The sequence below is a fragment of the Ovis canadensis genome, chromosome 8 (assembly GCF_042477335.2).
Source record: "Ovis canadensis isolate MfBH-ARS-UI-01 breed Bighorn chromosome 8, ARS-UI_OviCan_v2, whole genome shotgun sequence".
In the NCBI taxonomy this organism is placed as follows: Eukaryota; Metazoa; Chordata; class Mammalia; order Artiodactyla; family Bovidae; genus Ovis; species Ovis canadensis.
The window spans coordinates 87464390-87487468 of NC_091252.1; positions in this window are offsets into that span (position 1 = coordinate 87464390).

The window sequence follows — 23079 nt, forward strand, 5'->3', positions numbered from 1 at the left end:
TCATTCCAATCCCAAAGAAAGGCAATGCAAAAGAATGCTCAAACTACCTCAAAATTGCACTCATCTCACACGCTAGTAAAGTAATGCTTGAAATTCTCCAAGCCAGGCTTCAGCAATACATGAACCATGAACTTCCAGATGTTCAAGCTGGTTTTAGAAAAGGCAGAGGAACCAGAGATCAAATTGCCAACATCCGCTGGATCATGGAAAAAGCAAGAGAGTTCAGAAAAACATCGATTTCTGCTTTATTGACTATGCCAAAGCTTTTGACTGTGTGGATCACAATAAACTGTGGAAAATTCTGACAAAGATGGGAATATCAGACCACCTGGCTTGCCTCTTGAGAAACCTGTATGCAGGTCAGGAAGCAATAGTTAGAACTGGACATGGAACAACAGACTGGTTCCAAATAGGAAAAGGAGTCCGTCAAGGCTGTACATTGTCACCCTGCTTATTTAACTTCTATGCAGACTATTGGGCTGGAAGAAGCACAAGCTGGAATCAAGATTGCCAGGAGAAATAGCAATAACCTCAGATATGCAGATGACACTACCCTTATGGCAGAAAGTGAAGAGGAACTAAAAAGCCTCTTGAGGAAAGTGAAAGAGGAGAGTGAAAAAGTTGGCTTAAAGAAAAGTTGGCATTCAGAAAACTAAGATCATGGCATCTGGTCTCATCACTTCATGGCAAATAGATGGGGAAACAGTGGAAACAGACTTTATTTTTGGGGCTCCAAAATCACTGCAGATGGTGAGTGCAGCCATGAAATTAAAAGATGCTTACTCCTTGGAAGAAAAGTTATAACCAACCTAGACAGCATATTAAAAAGCAGAGACATTACTTTGTCAACAAAGGCCCATCTACTCAAGGCTATGGTTTTTCCAGTGGTCATGTATGGATGTGAGAGTTGGACTGTGAAGAAAGCTGAGTGCAGAAGAATCGATGCTTTTGAACTGAGGTGTTGGAGAAAATTCTTGAGAGTCCCTTGGACTGCAAGGAGATCCAACTAGTCCATCCTAAAGGAGATTAGTCCTGGGTGTTCATTGGAGGGACTAATGTTGAAGCTGAATCTCCAATACTTTGGCCACCTGATGCGAAGAGCTGACTCCTTTGAAAAGACCCTGATGCTGGGAAAGATTGAGGACAGGAGGAGAAGGGGACAACAGAGGATGAGATGGTTGGATGGCATCAGTTTGGGTAGGCTCCAGGAGTTGGTGATGGACAGGGAGGCCTGGCGTGCTGGGGTACATGGGGTCACAAAGAGTCAGAGACGACTGAGTGACTGAACTGAACTGAACTGATGCACAAAGACATTCAAGGCAATGTTATTTACAATAGCAAAAAAGTCAAATATGTAAATAAATGAATAAATTAACTCACAATAGAAGATTGATTAAGTAAAATGGAATATACCAACTTGATGCAGATCATGCATTCATTTAAATTGTTAAATTAAATTAAATTTATATACATTATATAAATTTAAATTTATATAATGTGCAAAACTGGACTGTAAAGAAGGCAGAATGCCAAAGAATTGATACCTTCAAACTGTGGTGCTGGAGAAGGCTCCTGAAAGTCCCTTGCACAGCAAGATCAAACCAGTCAATCTTAAGGGAGATCAACCCTGAATATTCACTGGAAGGACTGATTCTAAACTTTCAGTATTTTGGTCATCTGATGTGAGCAGATGGCTCATTGGAAAAGACCCTGATGCTGGGAAAGACTGAGGGCAGAAGGAGAAAATAGCATCAGAGGGTGAGATGAGTGGACAGCACCACCGATTCAATGAACATGAATTTGGGCAAACTCCAGGAGATGGTGAGGGACGAGGAAGCCTGGTGTGCTGCAGTCCATGGGGTTGCAAAAAGTTGGACAGGACTGGCAGACAGAACATATAATGTAATAAAAATGTGGTAAGCTCCTTTTGGGCTTCCCAGGTGGCTCAGTGGTAAAGAATCTACCCATCAATACGGAAGACACAGGTTTGATCCCTGGGTCAGGAAGATCCCCTGGAGAAGGAAATGGCAACCCATTCCAATATTCTTGCCGGGGAAATCCCATGGCCAGAGGACCCTGGTGGGCTACAGTCCACGGGGTCGCAAAAGAGGCAACATGACTCAGTGACTAAACAATACAACATAAAAATGCAGTAAATAATGATTTTATATTTAATGTCAGCAAAGTTAATGATGTATGTTCCTAGCATATTCCTTAACACAGTGCCTAATCCACAGTAGGAATTCAACCCAAATTTGATAAATGAAGGAAAACTGTACACGGTATGATTTCTGGCTATGTGAAATAAAAACCTACTTAGAAAAACAAAAAAGAAAAGCAATATAAATAATGGTAGGAGCATTGCCTCTTTTCTCTATAAAAAAGAGAACCGGTGATATCTCCAAACTGCATGAGATACACTTACATTGTTTATCAAATTTCAGATTTAACTGAATATCCTGCATTTCAATTTGCTATATCTGGCAACCCTAGGAGACATCATATTTCATATCTTTAGTTACTTTTTTTAGAGTTAATTTTTAAAGTCTGTTGAACAGAGCAGTCCTTTTGATGAACACTTAATTGAAAGTAGGTGGGTATTCTTTTCTCATATATCATATGTGTAAATGCACATTTTTCTGCATAGAAGAGTATAAAGAGAGAAAAAAATCACCCCAAGTTTCACAATGTAGTGATAATCTCCACTTACATTCTATACATAGACGGTCATACAGATCTACATATGTAATTTTACATACATATGGAATGATACTATATATGCTTTCCTATTATCCTGCTTTCTTGAAGCTTATGCTTTTCTGGACTGCCAATTTCACTGCCTATCCAAAGGTCTGACTTCCATAAATTCTCATTTATTTACCATCCCCAGGAGGCCAATGTATATGGGCTGCATATGCAGATGATTAACTAGTAGTTTGTTATCTTTATGGCAAGCCACACAGTGCAGGCTCATAGAGAGGCCCCAGTAGAGAGGGCAAGTCCAGAACCTATTATCTAAGCCCTCGAGGAGTCATGAAAAAAGACACAGTTTTGTGAGAAACACATTCACAATGATCGGCATTTACTAAGCTTTACTTCATCTCTCTTTACTAATTTTAATCTAAAACTTACTAAATAGCTATGAAAACATGAGACAATGAAGATGGATATTTGGGAGAGTTGTTTATGACCCAGTGTGATCCTAACAGCTGAGTTCAATAGTTATTGAATAGCTATGACCAGCAAGGCCCAAGGGTTAGTCACTCAAAGATTATAAAGGCCAAGAAAGTTCACTCCTGTCCAGGAGGAAGCTTAAAATTACCCAACAGGAAATGAAATAGACATTCATCCATGATTCTACCGCTCAGAAATACTACTGTTCACATTTTAGTGTATGTCTTTCCAGATGCAATAGTTATAATAGTTAACTCTACTGAAGCGCTTATTGTGTGCTGGCTTTGTTCTAAGAGTTTTGCTATTCACTCATTTAATTGTCCTTTTTTTTTTTTTTTTTGCTATGCCGTGTCTTCATTGCTGTGCACAGGCTTTTCTGTAGTTGCAGCAAGTGGAGGCTACTCTCTAGTCGAGGTACGCGGGCGGGCTTCTCATTGCAGCAGCGTGTGAAGCACAGGCTCTGGATTGCAGTTCAGTTCAGTTTCAGTTCAGTCACTCAGTGGTGTCTGACTCTTTGTGACCCCATGGACTGCAGCACGCCAGGCCTCCCTGTCCATTGCCAACTCCTGGAGCTTACTCAAACTCATGTCCATTGAGCCAATGATGCCATCCAGCCATCTCATCCTCTGTCATCCCCTTCTCCTCTCACCTTCAATCTTTCATCAGGGTCTTTTCAAATGAGTCAGTTTTTCACATCAGGTGGCCAAAGTATTGGAGTTTCAGCTTCAGCATCAGTCCTTCCAATGAACACCCAGGACTGATCTCCTTATAGGAGGGACTGATTGGATCTCCTTGCAGTCCAAGGGACTCTCAAGAGTCTTCTCCAACACTACAGTTCAAAAGCATCAATTCTCTGGTGCTCAGCTTTCTTTATAGTCCAACCCTCACATCCATACATGCTACTGGAAAAACCATAGCTTTGACTAGATGGACCTTTGTTGGCAAATAATGTCTCTGCTTTTTAATATGCTGTCTAGGGTGCACAGGCTTCAGTAGTTTTGGCGTCTGGGCTTAGTTGCCCCAAGGCGTGTGGAATCTTCCCAGACCAGGGGTGGAGCCACTGTCCCCTGCACTATAAGGTGGATTCTTAACCTCTGGACCATCAGGGAAGCCCTTCACTCATTTACTCTCAAGACAGTGTTCTTAGGCTGCAAATGAAGACACCAACAGCAAAGATTGTTTAACCTGCCTGAAATTACATGGCTAGAAAGTGGCAGGACCAGGTTTCAAATCCAGTGTCTCTCAATAGATCATGATAGATAAATAGGTCAGATCATGTTGTTTTGGAAAACAGATTTTGAAACAAATTGTGTATAACATTTATTATGTGCCAGTCTGCCAGCAATGTGGGACACCTGGATTCAATCCCAGGGAACATTTGCTGGAGAAGGGAAAGGCTATCCACTCCAGTACAGCCTGGAGAATTCCATGGGCTATATGTAGTCCATGGGGTCGCAAAGAGTCGGACACGACTGAGTGACTTTCACTTCACTTCATTTCAATCATGCTTCTACATATATTGATCCTACATGTGTTGACACATTTTGTATATAATGGTTCCCATATGTTGATTTATTTTATCCATCAAGTCAGCACATTTTCTTCATGCAGACATTTTGAGGGATGGCAAGTGACAGAATGCCAAGAAAACCTGGGGCTGCCCTGCATTTCATTAGAGCTTCTATCAGTAGGTTCAGAGAGTTCTGCCTCACCTGAAAAGCAAAGCTGCTTCAATAAAGCTATTTGAGTCTGCTTTCTCAAGCTAGAATTTCATGATCATATCTCAGTTCAGTTCAGTTCAGTTCAGTCGCTCAGTCGTGTCCGACTCTTTGCGACCCCATGAATCACAGCACACCAGGCCTCCCTGTCCATCACCAACTCCCGGAGTTCACTCAGACTCATGGCCATCGAGTCAGTGATGCCATCCAGCCATCTCATCCTCGGTCGTCCCCTTCTCCTCCTGCCCTCAATCCCTCCCAGCATCAGAGTCTTTTCCAGTGAGTCAACTCTTCTCATGAGGTGGCCAAAGTACTGAAGTTTCAGCTTCATCATCATTCCCTCCAAAGAAATCCCAGGGCTGATCTCCTCTGAGTGAGTTTATTTCTGAACCCATCTCCAAGAAGGCTCCGGCACAACTGATAAATGCCCACAGCTCAGGTGAGTGATAGTCCCAGACCTTTAGATATAGTGTTTCATCCAGAGATCTGAAAAATGTGAAAAATTTTGCTCCAAGCCATGAGATAGTTTCATATTAGCCGACTCTCAGTTGTTGATGAGCCAAGAACCTTTGAAAATAAGATCATCAGCCTCCGGAGAAATGAGCACACTCTCAGAGAAGAACTGACCAGTGAGGGGGCGCTGTGTTGACCACAGGAATCCAAGTACATCAGCAGTCTTGACTGAGGCTCCACCGCACGGTCCATTGTGCCAGGGCACAACTTTAATTTCCTCTCATCCTTTTCCTTCCTCTTGGGCAAAATGAATCATAAAGTTTATATTCACTGTAGTATATACATTTTAAATACACTCCATAAAGCCATAGGCGTAATGAATTCAAGATGCCCATATCATAGAAATTCTGCATACAAGCTGTGTTTTATGATTTTGACCCAGGCTTCCTAGGATTTTCAATAGGGGCAGACTTCAGACTCCCAGGAACAGGAACAACAATGATAGGGAGCTTCAAATGACTGCTAAGTTCAAACACCAGTGTCCCTGTGCCCTGGGCATTGTGACTGGTCCCCGGAGTGTGTGGCCCTGTGCATATTTCTTAGCTTCTGGGAAAGCCTCATCCTGCAGGTGCCAGAGAAACATTCTTCAGAGAGGACGGACTGGCCAGAAGTCCTGCTCATTACTGAAGAAAGAGAAGTGCCTTTGGGAAGAATTCCAGTGTGCAAAGGTGCTTTCAAAACACGGTGAGCTCAGGTTGCTTACCACCACTTACCATCTCGACCCCCACCCATGCCCCAATTCTTCCTCTGGGAAAATTCACTGTGAACCCAGAGCACCAGCCCTCAGAACTTCTTTGCTCACACCAAAGTGGGGTTCACTTATTCCATTTCAAGCAGCAGAACCATCTCCAGTCTAGGGGAGCCTTTAAGAAGCGGGGGCAGGGTGGGGTCACATTTTCAGCCTGGCTCTGGCTCTGCAGCTTTCTCATGAATGCAGACCAATTGTGCACAAATGTGGCCAGGACACATGCAGAATATTCACATGAAATGTAAGGATCTCTTGTTCTCTGTAACATTAGCCGAGGTTTCAAAACAAGAGAATCCAGGCTGGAACCGCCAGGCCAGCAGCGGGAGGCAGGCTCTCTTAGAAGCAGATGGAACAAAAGATTGGGTTCCCGAGTTCCTAGGGTGAGGCAAAGGGCAAGATGTCAACCCAGGACCACCCAGGCAAAATTAAATACAGATCAACCCTTGATGGCTTATGTTAACAGAGGGGAGATGAAGTTTTGATTTGGGGAAAAGCAACATGGTAAGCTGTACCCGGAATTGCTGTTTACAGCACGCCTGCTCCACTGCAAAGAAGCCACAAACGCACAAGTGGATGGAGGCTTCTGTCTCTTCCTTCCAGCATCCAGCCTGTCCTCCGAGGGCTGGAGAACAAAGTGTAACACCAAAAGGAGGAGCCTCGGGATTTCCCAGCCTTTGGACAAACAGGAGAGAATGGGTCCTACGGGGGTCAGCTCCTCCTTCTCAGCTTCAGGTTGGGGCCAGAGGCCACCCTAACTCAGTCTAGGAATGGGGGCAGCCCACCCACCTCCATCAGATGCCCTCCCAACCCAACCTACCTGCTGCCACAGCCATGTCACCCTGGGCTCTTATTTACCTGGTATTGCAGATGGAATCAACCTTTCAAACTCTACTCTTAACCCCAATCTTTTGTCAGCTGTTATTTTTTAAAATTTAGATATTATGAAAAATGTCAAACCTACTCAGTAGAGAGTGCATTGCAACAAACCCCAGATTAGCAGTTATCAAGATCTGTACATTTCCTCATCTAGTCCGTTTTTCCTGGGTTTTTTTTGCTTTTGTTTTGTTTTGTCTTGTTTTTTACATCAAATCCTTTTGGCTCTTCATACTCCAGGAAATAACTTTCAAAATACAGACATTCTGTACATAACTACACCATTGTCACTCTTAAAAAAAATAACATTAATTCCTCAGTATCATCAAAATCACAGTTCATGTAGTTTTTCCTTGTTCCACAAAACTGTCTTTTCTGTTACTTTGTTTGAGTCAGTAGCCAAAAAAAGAGCCAAATGGTTCATCTGATTGTTATGCCTCTTAAGACTCTTTTGATCTATAGCAGCTCCTCTTGCCTTTTTCTTTCTTTTTAAATATGTATTTATTTTTTCTGGCTGTGCCGAGTCTTAGTTGTACCTTAGTTCCCTGACCAAAGATCAAACCCACATCCCTTGCATTGGAAGGCAGATTCTTAACCACTGGACCACCAGGGAAGTCCCATCCCTTGATTTTTCCTTAAATGCCATTGCTGCAGAAATCAGGAGAGCTGGCCCTCAGCCTGAATCCTTTGGTCTATCTCTGTGATCTCCACCCCTAACTTCTACCTCTGACAGGTGGTTGGACTTAAACAAGAAGATGTTTTTAGCACTGGGTGCAGACACAGCTTCTCCAGTTGAGAAACTTGGCAAATCTGGCCCTAACTTACCTTTTCCAATATATGTCCCAAAATAACCTATATGTAGACCTTCGAATTTAACCAAGTAGGATTATTTAACATTTCTCGCCCACCCTTTACACTTTTCCACCTCTTTTCCTCTGCTTTTCCCATTTCCCTTACTTGAGAGCTACTTAGCACTTGCTTATGTGAATATATGATGGTTTTTTATGGCAAGGCCTTAACATTTCACACTTTTGGAACTCACCCTTGGACCAAAAGCAGAATTTCATTTCACTCTGCTCTCCCATCACCCACACTCTTAAATCAAATCCAGAGCTCTTGTTGTTCATTGCCTGAGTTTCCTCCCTTACCTGGCTGCTCCAGGTCTTGCTCCCTTCTTCTCCTAGCACTGTTTTGCTTGTTGCTGTCTAGCCCTCAGCTCCAGAGCCTCTAGTCCATCTGTTCCACACAGTATACAAATCCAGAATCTATTCACCCATCTATCTTCTCTGCTCCTACTACAGGCTGCTTTGAGAAAAGAGAGAAGCGTACAGATGGCTGCCACTGGAACTTCATAGTTGCTGGTCCCAGCTAGGCCTCGTTATTCCCCATTGATCCTATGACTTGTCCCTGGTCAGCTCTTTTTGTCCCTTCTCTCATTAGCTCCTCCTTAGAAATATACAGAGAGGTTGTTGTTGTTCTTCAGTCACTACATCGTGTCCAACTCTTTGCAACCCCATGGACTGCAGCACGCCAGGCTTCCCTGTGCTTCACTATCTCCTAGAGCTTGCTCGAACTCATGTCCATTGAGTTGGTGATGCCATCCAACCATCTCATCCTCTGTCACCCCCTTCTCCTTTGGCCTTCAATCTTTCCTAGCATCAGAGTCTTTTCCAATGAGCCACCTCTTTGCATCAGATGGCCAGAGTATTGGAGCATCAGCTTCAGCTTCAGTCCTTACAATAAATATTCAGGGTACTGGTCAGGTACTCATAGAAAGTCCCCCAATTGGAATTTGTCTGATGTTTTTCTTATGATTAAACTGGAGTTATGTGTCTTGGGGGAGGAAGATCACAGCAATAAAATGGCGGGTTTTTTTGTTTTTTTTTTTATCACATCCTAGCAAGAGTACATACTATCAACATAACTTACTGCTGTTGATGTTGACCTTGATCATTCAGCTGCAGTGGTACGTGTCAGGTTTCTCTAAAACCACTCCCCACCCCTTTACTCTTGGGAGGAAGCCATGATCATGCAGCCAGCGGTGAAAGTTACATCCTACCTCCTTGAAGGCAGAATTTCTGTATAAATTACTTGGAATTTTTCTGCAGTGGAAATTTGTCTCTTCTTCCTATTTATTTATTAACTTACTTATATCAGTATGGACTCATGGATATTTATGTCGTACTCTACGTTATAATTCCAACAGTATTTTATTTATTTTATAACTCAGATTGTTCAAGCTTTGGAAACTCTTTCCAATGGCTCTTTTGTCCCTTTGATGTTAAGTGTTGAATACCATCAAATTATCTTCCATAAATGTTTTACTCATGTATATTCCCACCAGTAATACATGTGATAGTGTCTTTTTCCTGATCCCTTGCCAACACAATGGTTGCCAGATTTGATACTTCTGTCAGTTGAAGGTAAGCCATGCCATCTCATTTTAGTTTCCCATGTATATCTCACATTATGAATCAGGTAAAGCATAGTTTCACGGTTTAGAATCCTGTGCATTTCCTTTCCTGAGGCTTGTCTCTTAATAGCCCTTGCAACCTTTTCACTGGGAGGTTAGTATTTTGCATTGATTTATAGAGATTCTTTATACGTGAAGGAAATTGTGCCCTTGCCTATCTGCTTCCCCTACTCAAGTATTGGAGTCAAGAGCTGTTCCACACATGTTTTTGGTCTCAGCCAAAGCAAAGAGCTTGGCAGGTGATCTCTGGTCAAGAAATATTCCTCTTTCAAAAGCTCTCATGTATCTTGGGTTTTCATCATAAGGAAAACAAAGCTGTACGCACTTTCCCATTTGGACACCAAAAGAATAGGAAATATTGGGCCTTGGGCTTCTGAGGAGAGCAGAAGGCAGAACTCATGCCTATACTCTAGGGTGGTTATTGGTTCTTGGTGGGAGTGTAATTTTAAAAAGCATCTTCGACATGCCACTTGCTTTCCTTTTTCCTTATACACACTAAAGAAGGAAAGTGCAAATAAAGGTTGTTTTCTTGGTGAATAGAAAAGTTTTAGGGGCTTCCCTGGTGGTTCAGACAGTAAAGAATCCGCCTGCAATTCGGTAGACCTGGGTTTGATCCCTGGGTCTGGAAGATTCCCTGGAGGAGGGCATGGCAACCCACTTCAGTATTCTTGCCTGGAGAATCCCCATGGACAGAGGAGCCTGGAGGGCTGCAGTCCATGGAGTCGCAAAGAGTCAGACACGACTGAGTGACTAAGCACAGCACATTTAAGTTTTAGGCAAAACAAAGTATAGAAACTGCTCTAGGCCAAATTTTAATCCTTTCCTCTTTTTGTTTTAGATTTGCTTATATGTGGACCATTTTTAAAGTCTTTACTGAGTTTGTTACAATATTGTTTCTGCTTTATGCTTTGGTTTTTTGGCCACGAGGTATGTGGGATCTCACCTCCCTAACCAGGTATCGAACCTACATCCTCTGCAATGGAAGGCAAAATCTTAACCACTGGACCACCAAGAAAGTCCTTTTTTCCCCTTTCTTAGTGCTTCTTAATCTTTTGTGGTTATAACCCCTTAGAAAATTTGATGAGAATTGTACACTCTCTCTCCAGAAATGTTTGCATGAGTTGAAAAACTTCACACGCAATTTCATGGAGTTTGCAGGAACTCTGAAGCCCACCCATAGATCATCTGAATAAGGATTCCTAATTTGAGAAAATGGACAGTTTGTGGAAAGGCTGCTGCTCACTTCCTGTACAGCTTCGGGTGAGTTTTGTATCAATAATAAGATTGATAGCAATAATGTTATGGTTTCATAGGACTGTTGTGAGAATCAAATGAGACCATACACACAAACTCCTAGTCCAGTGCCTGGTCAGGAGGCCACTAACTTCATGACTGTCATCTGTGAATTTCTAGGTCAGCAAGAAAAGAGATGATTAGAGTTCACAAGCACATCTTCAAAGAATCTTAGTCTAGGAAAATCATCATGATCCAAGTGGACCACACTCACCAACTACTGCAAATTGCCTGTCATATTTAGCCCGTGGGGATTTATCTCCTCTTTACTCTTTGGCAGGACCCAGGCAGACATGATCAGTCTTTACCAGGGCCATATTTCAGATTCCAGTATTCACTGTTCATCTTTTCTCTCCCAAATTCGTCAAACAAATCAGTTTGCAGTCAAGTTTCCTTGAAAAAGAGACCTTTCCAAGCCAGTCCTGAGATGATTTTCTTCACCAGCTTCCTAAACAGGTTGGTGAGACACAACCAGACAAGATGATTTCAAATTCCTTTGACACCACCCAGCTGACAGAGGATCTGAAAATGGGGTTTTTGAGCCAGAATGCTATAGAATAATATTGCTTTGGGGCATCATTAGGGAGAACATTCTAGACACAGAGGGTTCAGCAGACCATCCATGCTGCCTGCTCTACTTCACCAAGGCGAAGTATGCATAAACTCAAAGGCCATTGCATAAATATTAATATATATTCTATCTACTGTAGGTCTGCCCCTCCAAGACCCTGAGACATTCTGCTTCCCTGGGTGGTTGAATCCAACAGAGACATGGGGGTCAGCACAGTGCCAGATTACCAACATTTAGAGCAATCAGCCATGCACTGCCTTCTTAAAATTATTGTATTTATTTATTTATTTTAACTGTGCCTGATCTTAGTTGCAGCAAATGAGATCTGGTTCCTGGACCAGAGATTGAACCTGGGCCCTCTGCATTGGGAGTTCAGAGTCTTAACTGCCGGTCCACCAGGGAAGTCCCTATCAGCTATGCATTTGTTAAAGTGAGAATTATTCATTCATTTATGTCCACATTTTTATTAAGCCCCTCAGATTCCAGGCAGGCTCTTGTTACCCAGTAAATGAGACAGATGACATTCTCTGTCTCATGGAACTTACATTCTAACTGGAGAAAACAGAAAATCTAAACAACCAAACAAAAAATACTCAAAATAATGGCAAATAATGATGAATTCTGAAAGAGGGGGCTACAACAATAATGGTGGGAAAAGCATCACTTTAGATGAGAAGGTAAAGCAAATCTCCTCTAAGGGAATATAATCTGAGCAGACACTTAAATGACAAGAAAGAATCAGCTGGGAATTCCCCGGTTGCCTAGTGGTTAGGACTCCATTGTCTCACTGCCGAGAGCCTGGGTTCAATCCCTGGTTGGGAAACTGAGGATTCCACAAATCATACAGAGAAGCCAAAGGAAAAAAATCAGCTGAATCTGTATCTGAGGAGAGGGCCTTCCAGGCAGGCAAACAGCTGGCACAAATGCAGGACTGAGCTCAATGTGTCCTGGGAACAGAAGACTCAACACGTAGTACCCTGAGAGAAAGAGAGGGTGTGCCGAATGATGTCACAGGTGGGCGGGGCCTGCTCACCTCAGCCTGATGGACTTTGTCTAGAGTGCCATTCATTCTGAGCGCAGTAGGAAGCCATCGCAGGCTTTCAGCAGGGTTCAGGTCTGTAGGGTTTGAGCTGTAGGTGGTAGTTATATTGGTCAAGATGGGGAAGATGAAGAAAAAGCTTGTTTGTGAATGGGGCGGTTAAGATGGGGAAAAAGTTCTTTTTTTAGATCTCTTAAATTCGAGATGCCTATCAAACGGTCTTGGAGAAGTCCAGTCGGCCACTGAATTTATGAGTCTGGTGTTCAAGAGAAAGGTCAAGACTAGAGTTATAAATTTGAAGTCATCAGCTTATGAATGGCATTTACAGCCGTGACGCAGGATGAGATCATTAAGGGCAAAAATATAGAATAGAAAATGAGCTTCAAACTTTAGAATACCAGAGAAGCAGTCAGCAAAGGAGATCGAGAGAGAATGTCCAAGCCAGGAGAAGACACCAAAGGAGCCAAGAAAAGATGGTGCATCAGGAGGAAGTGGTCACCACTAGATGCCAGAGTGAGGCCAAGGAAGGTGGGCACTGACCCTTGGTTTGGGCAAAGGGGGAATCACTAGACCTCTTGACACCAGTCATTTCAGCTGTGCGGTGGTGAGGGAGGCCAGATGGCAGTGGTCAAGGACAGAGCTGAGTAGAAACAGGACAGGCAGTTCTGAGTTGGGGCAGTTTCTGGAGGAAAATACGGCTTCAAGGTTTTTTGTTTGTTTGGTTGGTTGGTTGGTTTTCTTAATGATGAGGTCTTCATGGGTCTGTGGTTGGGAAAATAGAGGGGGACCCTGATGACAACAGAGACAGAAAGGAAGCTCTTGGAATTGAGTCTCACTTTGCAACCTCTTTCAAGGATGTTTAAGAACAACTTTCTCCAAAGCAAGAATAAATTAAATATATGGAGGTGTCCTGGAGCATCAGTTATTACCTAAGAGCCAAGAGCGGGGAATGTGGGGGGTTGGGAGGGTGGGGTTAGAGAAGGAAGAGAAACTAGCTTTTATTGAGAGAATCACTGTGTCAGGCAGACAAGGGAAATTTGTGGCAATTTTAAGTTTTGAGTATTACATTGCATTTTATTTTGTTTTTGATTTTGATTGTGGCAAAATATACATAACACAAAATTTGCCGTTTTAGCTACTTGAGGTGTACAGTTTGGAGGCAATAAGTACTTCACAATGCTGTACAGATATCACAACTAAATAAAGTTTTTTTCATTTTCATCACACTAAACAAAAGTTCTGAAACAGTTTTTTTCAAAGCAAAAGCACTAGCATAGCCATCTCAATTCTTTTTTTTTCTAAATATTTATTTTTATTGATGTATTTGGCTGCCCCTGGTCTTAGTTGCGGCATGCAGTGTCTTTTAATTGCAGCATTCAAGATCTCGTTTTTAGTTGCTGCATGCAAAATTTTAGCTGCAGCCTTTGAACTCTTAGTTGTGGCATATGTGATCTAGTTCCCCAACTAGGGATCAAACCCAGGCCCCCTCCATTGGGAGCATGGAGCCTTAGCCACTGGACCACCAGGTCAGTCCCAGCTTTGTACATTAAACAGTAATGCCCCATTATGCACTCCTCACAGTCCTTTCTCTACTTTTTGCTATGAATCTGCTTCTTCTAGGTACCTCATATGGGCTTCCCTTGTGGCTCAGACAGTAAAGAGTCTGCCCACAGTGCAGGAGACTCAGGTTTGATCCCTGGGTTGGGAAGATCCCCTGGAGAAGGAAATGGCAACCCACTCCAGTACTCTTGCCTGGAAAAATCCTCAGACAGAGGAACCTGGCAGCCTGGTGGGCTGCAGTCCATGGGGTCGCAATGGAATCATAGTCATCCTTTTGCATTTGGCTTATTTCGCTTAGCATGTTTCCAAGGTTCACCCACAACAACAGTTAGATCAGAATTTCACTCTCTTTGGATGGCGCGATGACACTCCATGTGCACATCTACCATGATTTGTGTATTCACGTGTCTGTTGACAGACGTTTAGATTGTTTCCACTGTTTGGCCCTCGGGAAGAGCCCAGCTATGAACACGGGTGTTCAAGTGTCTGCTTGAGTCCCTGCTTTCAGTTCTTTGGGGCCTAAATCTAGAAGTAGTCCCATTGATTTTTTTGTTTAAGACTTACAGTAACCCATAGAGAGAGAGACTGGGGCTGATTTCCTTCTTGAGAACCCTCAGTGGGGATCTGTGTGCTCCCAGCTCCTGTGACAATCCTCCAAACTGAACACTGGCCAGTGCTTTTGCTCTCAGTCAGGCTCAGCTTCCAGGTAAACTCTCGTCCTCTGTCCCCATCTCTTAAGCTCTATTTCTGCAGAAGACAATCCATTCAACACATTCTGGTGGAGAAAGACAGGGAGGCAGGCCATCTCTCTCCATCTTCCCATAGGGACCGCAGTGAGGGCTGGGGTGTAGACTTACTGCTCTGGGGTGGTTTGGTATAAATTCTCAATGCACATGCTTGTAAATGACCTTCTGTCTCCTTCTTCAGACCCTTTTAAATTGGAAAGAGCATTCTCTCTTAAAATTGTGCTCCTTTCTTTCTTCTTCTTTCTTTCTTTCTTTCTTTTTTTTTGCCACACAGTATGACTTGCAGGATCTTAGTTCCCTAGTCAGGGTTTGAACCCAGGAACCAGCAGTGGAAGTGCCTAGTTCTGACCACTGGACCATCAGGGAATGCCCCTGGGCTCCTTCTTTAAAAAGCTAAAAGCTGACTCTTCCAAGGAAAAAACAATCCTCTGATAGCAAGCAAGTCACAATACTATAGCCATTGGTATATTTTAGACATGTTAAAGCTTAACACTTTATCCACCAGAAGATAAATTAGCATAGTATCATGATAATAGACTGAGCTGAGAAAATTATTTGTAGAAAATAAGTAAAACAATAGAATTGCAACAATTTTTAATAGCTAGTATTTCCCGTCAGGGGCTATACAGGAAACAGAATAGTCTCTCCTTAAAGATATGAAAGTATTTTGTGATCCAAAAATAGCTGGTCTCTGCATTGTTTCAGCAAGTTTCCCTTAAAATAGAATTTCACTTTCCTTTTAAAATGTTATGATCTGCTTGATTCTACAGAGCTTAGTTCTGTCCAAACAAATCGTCCTGGAGGGAAGGGCAGCTTAGTGGCCCAAGGGGTGGGGATGGTGAGGGGAGTTTACGTTTTTTGTTAATGGTTCTGGCTCCCTTCTGGATTGCAACACGCTAGTGAGGACCCTGGGGAAAGTCCCAGTGCTGGGGAAGAGGAGGAGGAGTCAGCAGTTGGGACTTGAATCTGAGACCGGACACCCCAGCATCGCTTTCTCACACATGGGCAGGTGTGGTACACTCAGATACACAATTCCTTTTTTTTTGTTAGGGGCTTGGTAGAGTGGCTTTCTCTTCTTTATTTTCTCTATATTTATTTCAATCTTTTCTCATAAACTTCAAACTGATCCTAAATGTATCTTTCTTTCCTAAAACAGTTTTGATATGCTCTGTTTCTTTAATATACTCTGTTTGATATACACCTGTTTATCTTTTACAGGTGAGATATTTTCCCCATAGTTTTATGGGGTTTTGTATATTTTGGTTATTGTTTGTTTGGTAACTCTTGTTGGACTCTCTCTATAGCTTTTTCTGACTCTGATTTTTTTTTTTTTTGGCAGGTTTCCCAATGATCTTTCTAAAGTACTCTATTGAAGGTATATTTTTACTTTTTCTCCCATTCCTTTTAAATATTTTAGCTTTCATGTTATATATACATATTTTTTTTTCAGGTTGTATTTTCTTGAAATTACTGCTGGATTGAACCCACATCTACTGTGCCTCCTGCATTGCAGGCAGATTCTTTATCCACTGAGCTATTCTTAAGACCATCCATTTACTTGGAAAGATCTTTTATTAATTCTGTAAATGTCTTCTTTGTTTTGGGGGGGAACCCAAATTACATAAGAAAAAGGGTAGAAAAGATTCATTTTATAACATTTTGAAAATGTTTAAGTAGAAGAGCTTCTTGGATTTCCCTGGTGGTACAGTGGATAAGCATCTACCTGCCACTGCAGGGGACATAGTTTTGATCCCTGGCCCATGAAGATTCCACACGCCAGGGAGTGACTATGCCCATGGGCCACAACTACTGAAGCCCGTGTGGGCCAAGAGTCTATGCTCTGCAACGGGGGAAGCCGCTGCAGTGAGAAGCCCCGCACCAGTGAGCCCCAGCGCATTGCACTAGAGAAAGCCTTCACAAAGAAATGAAGCCCCCGCTCAGTGGAAAAGCAAATAAATAAACAAGCTTAACTTTTAAAAAAAGAAGAGCTTCTTAATATTACGCGGATAAAGTTCTTATAGTTAGTTAAGTCACTCAGTCGTGTCCGACTCTTTGCGACCCCGTGGACTGTAGCCCACCAGGCTCCTCCGTCCATGGGATTCTCCAGGCAAGAACACCGGAGTGGGCTGCCATTTCCTTCTCCAGAGGATCTTCCCGACCCAGGGATCGAACCCGGGTCTCCCACATTAGAGGCAGACGCTTTAACCTCTGAGCCACCAGGGAAGCCTAAAAGTTCTTATAATCCCCTAGAAATTAGAATCATTAGTATTTACATTTTTACAGCCACAAGTTAATAGGTACATAGACGTAAGCAAAATGACCTCTTTTCTCTAGATGCTACTGTCATAAATTAGCACAACACACCCCTAATATGTTCTTTCCTGCTGGAGTCAGGACCAAAGCAAGAATGGTCCCTGCCACTTATTACTCAAAACTCTTGTAATCCTGGAAAATGAAATCAGACCGAGGAAGCAAAGGCGCCTAAATATTCTAAAGTAAGAGTGATGAGGGACAGATAATAGGGACACAGACCCTGATGCCCAATTCTAAACCCTCAGAAGTTCCAAAATACAAAATTATTTAAAGACTCACTTGTTGGCAAACCTTGACCCATAATAATATGAGGTTATTCAGTCTTCATTTACTCCCATCAGTGTTAATGTCACATGCAAATATATCACTGCATTTAGTCACAAGAAACTTCCTGAGACCCCTTGGGGACTTTGATGCCCTGTGTCACCTTTCTAAAATTGAAAATATTCTGAATTCTAAAACACAAATGACCCCCAAGACTTTGGGTAAGGGATTTTGTATCTGCAATATACTGGGCAGTGTCCAGGGACACCAAAAAGATAGAAACATTCATGTTGTGATTCAAGAGCTCCCAGTCAAAACGAAGATGGCAAGATACATGCATAAGAAAAGCTTTAAAACTTTCAAATTTGACTTGAAACAAATACATGGTCCTAGACTGGCTCATGGAGAAGGCAATGGCACCCCACTCCAGTACTCTTGCCTGGAATATCCCATGGATGGAGGGGCCTGGTAGGCTGCAGTGCATGGGGTCGCTAAGAGTCAGATACGACTGAGCGACTTCCCTTTCACTTTTCATTTTCATGCATTGGAGAAGGAAATGGCAACCCACTCCAATGTTCTTGCCTGGAGAATCCCAGGGACAGGGGAGCCTGGTGGGCTGCCGTCTATGGGGTCACACAGAGTCAAACATGACTGAAGCGACTTAGCAGCAGCAGCAGTCTGGCTCAGGGGTTGGTTGAAGTGAAGAGATACACAAGACTGCTTGTGAATATTTGTTCATTATTTCAGTGCCCCAGCGTTGTACCAGCCTGTGTTTGATGGATAAAGCCTTGGCCCCAAATATGGAAGAGATGTGCTTAACAAGGAGGGGAAAGAGAGTTTTCCTGTCATAAACATCAGAAACTTTGCTTAAAGTCCAGGCTTGGGTGAACCTCCTGCTGGTCACTGAGCTCTCTCCTGCCTCTCTGAGCTGGCTTCCTTCTCCATTACTTCACTCTCAGGCAGGCTGTTTCTGCACAGTGGGAAAGATGGCCACTGGAGGTGTTCCATTTGTGATCCCCCCAGACTGCAATCCCAAAAGAGAAGAGAGTGTCATTCCTCCTGCGTCTGTCTCAGTCCCTCGTAATGATCTAACCTAATCATGTTGGCATTTCGACCCAGACACTTTTCTCCTGGCCTGGAGTTACCCTGAGCTGCTGACTTAAACACTCACAAAGCTGGATAGCGTCCAGCTGTAGCGAACCCTCAAGCTGGTTTCACTTGCTGAAGATTAAAGAGCAGAGTGAATGAAACCCATCATGTGCTGGGCATTTAATATAAATCATCTTTGGAATTCTCACAACACTGAAAGGGAGGTATCACAGTTCCCACTTTAATAGATAGGCAAAATAAGCTTTTCCATAATCTTCCAGCTCACGAGGACACTGACCAGCTTGAATCACATCTTAGGCTTTGTAATTGACAACCACACTATAGTCATGAGCCTGTCCAGTCTCCCTGGATGACCCCTCCCAGCCCCTGTAGCAGTGGACGCAGACGGCAGACCTGACTGCCTGGGTGGGGGTGGGGGGTGATGCTGCAGACCAGCCATGGTGGTCATATGCCAGCTGGCCCACCTGCCCACCATGGTGCCCAACCCCTGCCCAGAAGTGCTGAAGGGCTCAGCCCCTTTAGACCCCGAGGCATGTCCTTTCACAACTCCCGTCTTTCTATCTGGAGCCTGTGTTCTACCCAAAGCCATGGAAGGTATGTCTGTACACCACACTCCAAAATGTTGTTTGTTTTTTTTTAAATAAAGGAAAGAAACATTTAAAAAAAGAAAACTACATTACACAGTAGTATAGGCTTAAGCAATTACAAAAGCAAGGGATGCATGCTGCTTGAAACCACTGAAGATGAAATATACTAAAACTTAAAACTCCAGAAGAATACAGAGCCAAGACAATGGCTACTGTTCCATTCATACCAAATACATTTCTTCCTATTAAAAATGCAAAAAAACAGCAAGGAGTGCTGGGGCAGATTAATGTCTTAAAAAGGAATAGATGTGTGCAGTCACCCTAGAGTCTTCCTCCTAAACAGGACTCCTTTGCTTTGCTGAGGAGGATAGGCAGGCAGTAAGGGGGGCCTGACCTGGAGCAGGGGTCACAGCATGACAACAGAGGAGGAAGGGTGTCAAGGAGCCTGCTCACTCTCTGGTCACAGGTGTTGATGTCTGTGTATCTAAAATAGGGACAGTATTCACCGGTGGATGTCAGACAGGAAGCTTAGGATGCAAGCTCGGGAAGGAGCTTTAAAAGTGAGTGCTTCATGCTAAGTTAACAGACGCTTAAGATGTTTAAGATGGGCTTCCCTGGTGGCTCAGACAGTAAAGAATCCGCCTGCAATGCAGAAGACCTGGGCTCAATCCCTGGGTAGGAAAGATCCCCTGGAGAAGGGAATGGCAACCCACTCCAGTATTCTTGCCTGAAGAATTCCTCGGACAGAGGGACCTGGCGGGCTACAGCCCATGGGGTCGCAAAGAGTCGGACACAACTGAGCAGCTAACACACACAGGTGTTTAAAGGAAAGAAGAGAAGTGCCTTGCTAAAAAGAATGAAACAGAGTATTATAGGTAGAAGCTGTAACATTTGGATAAAGTATTTTGCTCCTGCTGAGTCTGGGTTGGAACATCCTTCCCATCAGTAGTTGCTTGCTTTTTCCTTCTAAATATAAGAAATGTCTGGGTCCCTTCTGAACTGAGGTAAGTGTGTGAGGACAGGCTTACGCTTGATGGCTATGTGTTAGTCATTCAGTCATGTCCTACTATTTGTGACCCCATGGACTGTAGCCCACCAGGCTCCTCTGTCCATGGGATTCTCCAGGCAAGAATACTGGAGTGGGTAGCCATTCCGTTCTCCAGGGGATCTTCCCCACCCAAGGATCCATCTCCACATTCCAGGCAGATTCTTTACCATCTGAGCCTCCAGGGAAGCCCTTAAAGGCTATGGTCCTGCCCTAAAATACAGGAGAGATGTAGGTGAAAAGGGGGAAAATATCATTTATAATTCTTATGTATCAAACTCTTACAGTTGCAAAACCTCAGAAACTGAACTTAATATGAGAGGGAAAAAAAAAAACCTGGACTTAATATAAGCAAAAAATTGACCTATTGCCTCATTTAGAGAAATATTTAAAAGAAGCAGACTATAGGCATTTTCTGATCAGGAGTTGATCCTTTAGCAAATATGATATTTTGGGACCAAGTATCCTATATCCAAGTTGGAATAACCTTCTAAATAACTTGCTGAAAGTTGCCCAAGGATTGATTTGTCAGTGTTCCAGGAGAGGGAAGTACAAAGGCAAAGGAGCTGTGCCTGGAACTTCTCTGAATAATTAAGTTACAGTTGCTATTTGCAAGTCACTGCAGAGAAAATCTTCCAAAAGATGCTATTTATTCAGTCATGTGTGCAAGCCTAGATACTTCTTATATTAACATTGTAATTATATTTTGAATCTTCTTTGTTGTGCTCTTCAAGGACAAAGATTGAATCTTAAATGCAGAAGTCAGAGAAAGAAAAGTCTCTTTTCTCCTGGAGGGGAGTAATCTTGAGCTGCTGACTTAGACATATACAAAGCTGGATAGCCTCCAGCTGTAACCAACCCCCAAGCCATTATCACTTACTGAAGATTAAAGAGAGGAGTGAATGAAACCCATAATGTGCTGGGTATTTTACATAAATCATCTTGGAATTCTCGCAACACTGAAGGGAAGGTGTCACAATTCCTATTTTAATAAATAAGCAAAATAAGACTCGGAGACCTTTACTCGCTTTTCCATGAACTTCAGCTTGAAGGAAGTAAAGCCAGGATTCTAAAACTGAACTGTCTGATTTCAAAGCCTGGGCAAGACTGTAGACTTGACTTCTTGCTGGGTGATGTCTTTGAGGAATAATTAAGCTGTATAACACCTAGCTTTTTGTTTCCTGTTAACAAATCTTTCTTTCCTTACAATATATCTATGAATCATGCTGCTGCTGCTGCTGCTGCTGCTGCTGCGAAGTCGCTTCAGTCGTATCCGACTCTGTGCGACCCCATAGACGGCAGCCCACCAGTCTCCCCCGTCCCTGGGGTTCTCCAGACAAGAACACTGGAGTGGGTCGCCATTACCTTCTCCAATGCATGAGAGTGAAAAGTGAAAGTGAATTCGCTCAGTCGTGTCCAACTCTTCTCGACCCCAAGCACTGCAGCCTACCAGGCTCCTCCGTCCATGGAATTTTCTAGGCAAGAGTACTGGAGTGGGGTGCCATTGCCTTCTCCGACGATCATCACGATATACTATAAAAAGCTCAATCCTAGGAGCCAGAGATGCAAAGAATTGAATACAACTTTAGCCCATGGAGAGCTCACAAACTATCTGGAGAAATGGAACCCAAACATGAAGCAATAAACAACAACCTGGGGGTGGGACTGGGCTGAACAACCAGTGAGCAGAAAAGACTTAGAGGACCTGACCGAGGCTGGAATTACCCCTCAGTGTCCATTTCCCCTTGCTTGGTAAGACAGCTCTGCCCTCTACTAGCTGGGACTACAGCCATCCAGTATGTAGACTGCATTTCCCAGTCTCTCTTGCAGCTTAGTGTGACTAAATTCTGTCCAATGGGACGAAAGCAGAAATGACAAGTGCAGCTTCTGCCAGGGATTCTTAAAGGGAAAAACAACATCCTCTCCTTTCCCCTGCCTGCAGGCACTTCAGCAGCCATCTGGCATCATGAAGCAGGTTTTGGAGGAAGTCACTGGTGGCAGAGCTACAAGCGGGGAGAAGCAGAGGTCTGGCTCTCCTAGCGGTGCCTCTACTCCAGACGGCCAGCCTTCACTCTTTCACGCAAAAGAGAAGGAAACTCCTGTTTCATTTATGCCACAGTTATTTGATTTAGGTCACACCTGAATGGCCTAGTGGTTTTCCCTACTTTCTTTAATTTCAATCTGAATTTGGCAATAAGGAGTTCATGATCTGAGCCACAGTCAACTCCCGGTCTTGTTTCTGTGGCTGTATAGAGCTTCTCCATCTCTGGCTGCAAAGAATATAATTATCTGATTTCAGTGTTGACCATTTGGTGATGTCCATGTGTAGAGTCTTCTCTTGTGTTGTTGGAAGAGGGTGCTTGCTATGACCAGTGAATTTTCTTGGCAAAACTCTATTAGTCTTTGCCCTGCTTCATTCCACATTCCAAGGCCAAATTTTCCTGTTACTCCAGGTGTTTCTTGACTTCCTACTTTTGCATTACAGTCCCCTATAATGAAAAGGAAGTCTCTTTTGGGTGTTAGTTCTAAAAGGCCTTGTAGGTTTTCATAGAACCGTTCAACCTTAGCTTCTTCAGTCTTACTGGTTGGGGCAGAGATCATTCTGTCGTTTTTGAGATTGCATCCAAGCATTTCGGACTCTTTTGTTGACCATGATGGCTACTGCATTTCTTCTGAGGGATTCCTGCCCATAGTAGTAGATATAATGGTCATCTGAGTCAAATTCACCCATTCCAGTCCATTTTAGTTCGCTGATTCCAAGAATGTCAATGTTCACTCTTGCCATCTCTTGTTTGACCACTTAAATTGAAGAAAGTAGGGAAAACCACTTGACAATTCAGGTATGAACTAAATCAAATCCCTTATGATTATACAGTGGAAGTGAGAAATAGATTTAAGGGCCTAGATCTGATAGATAGAGTGCCTCATGACTATGGACTGTGGTTCGTGACATTGTACAGGAGACAGGGATCAAGACCATCCCCACGGAAAAGAAATGCAAAAAAGCAAAATGGTTATCTGGGGAGGGCTTACAAATAGCTGTGAAAAGAAG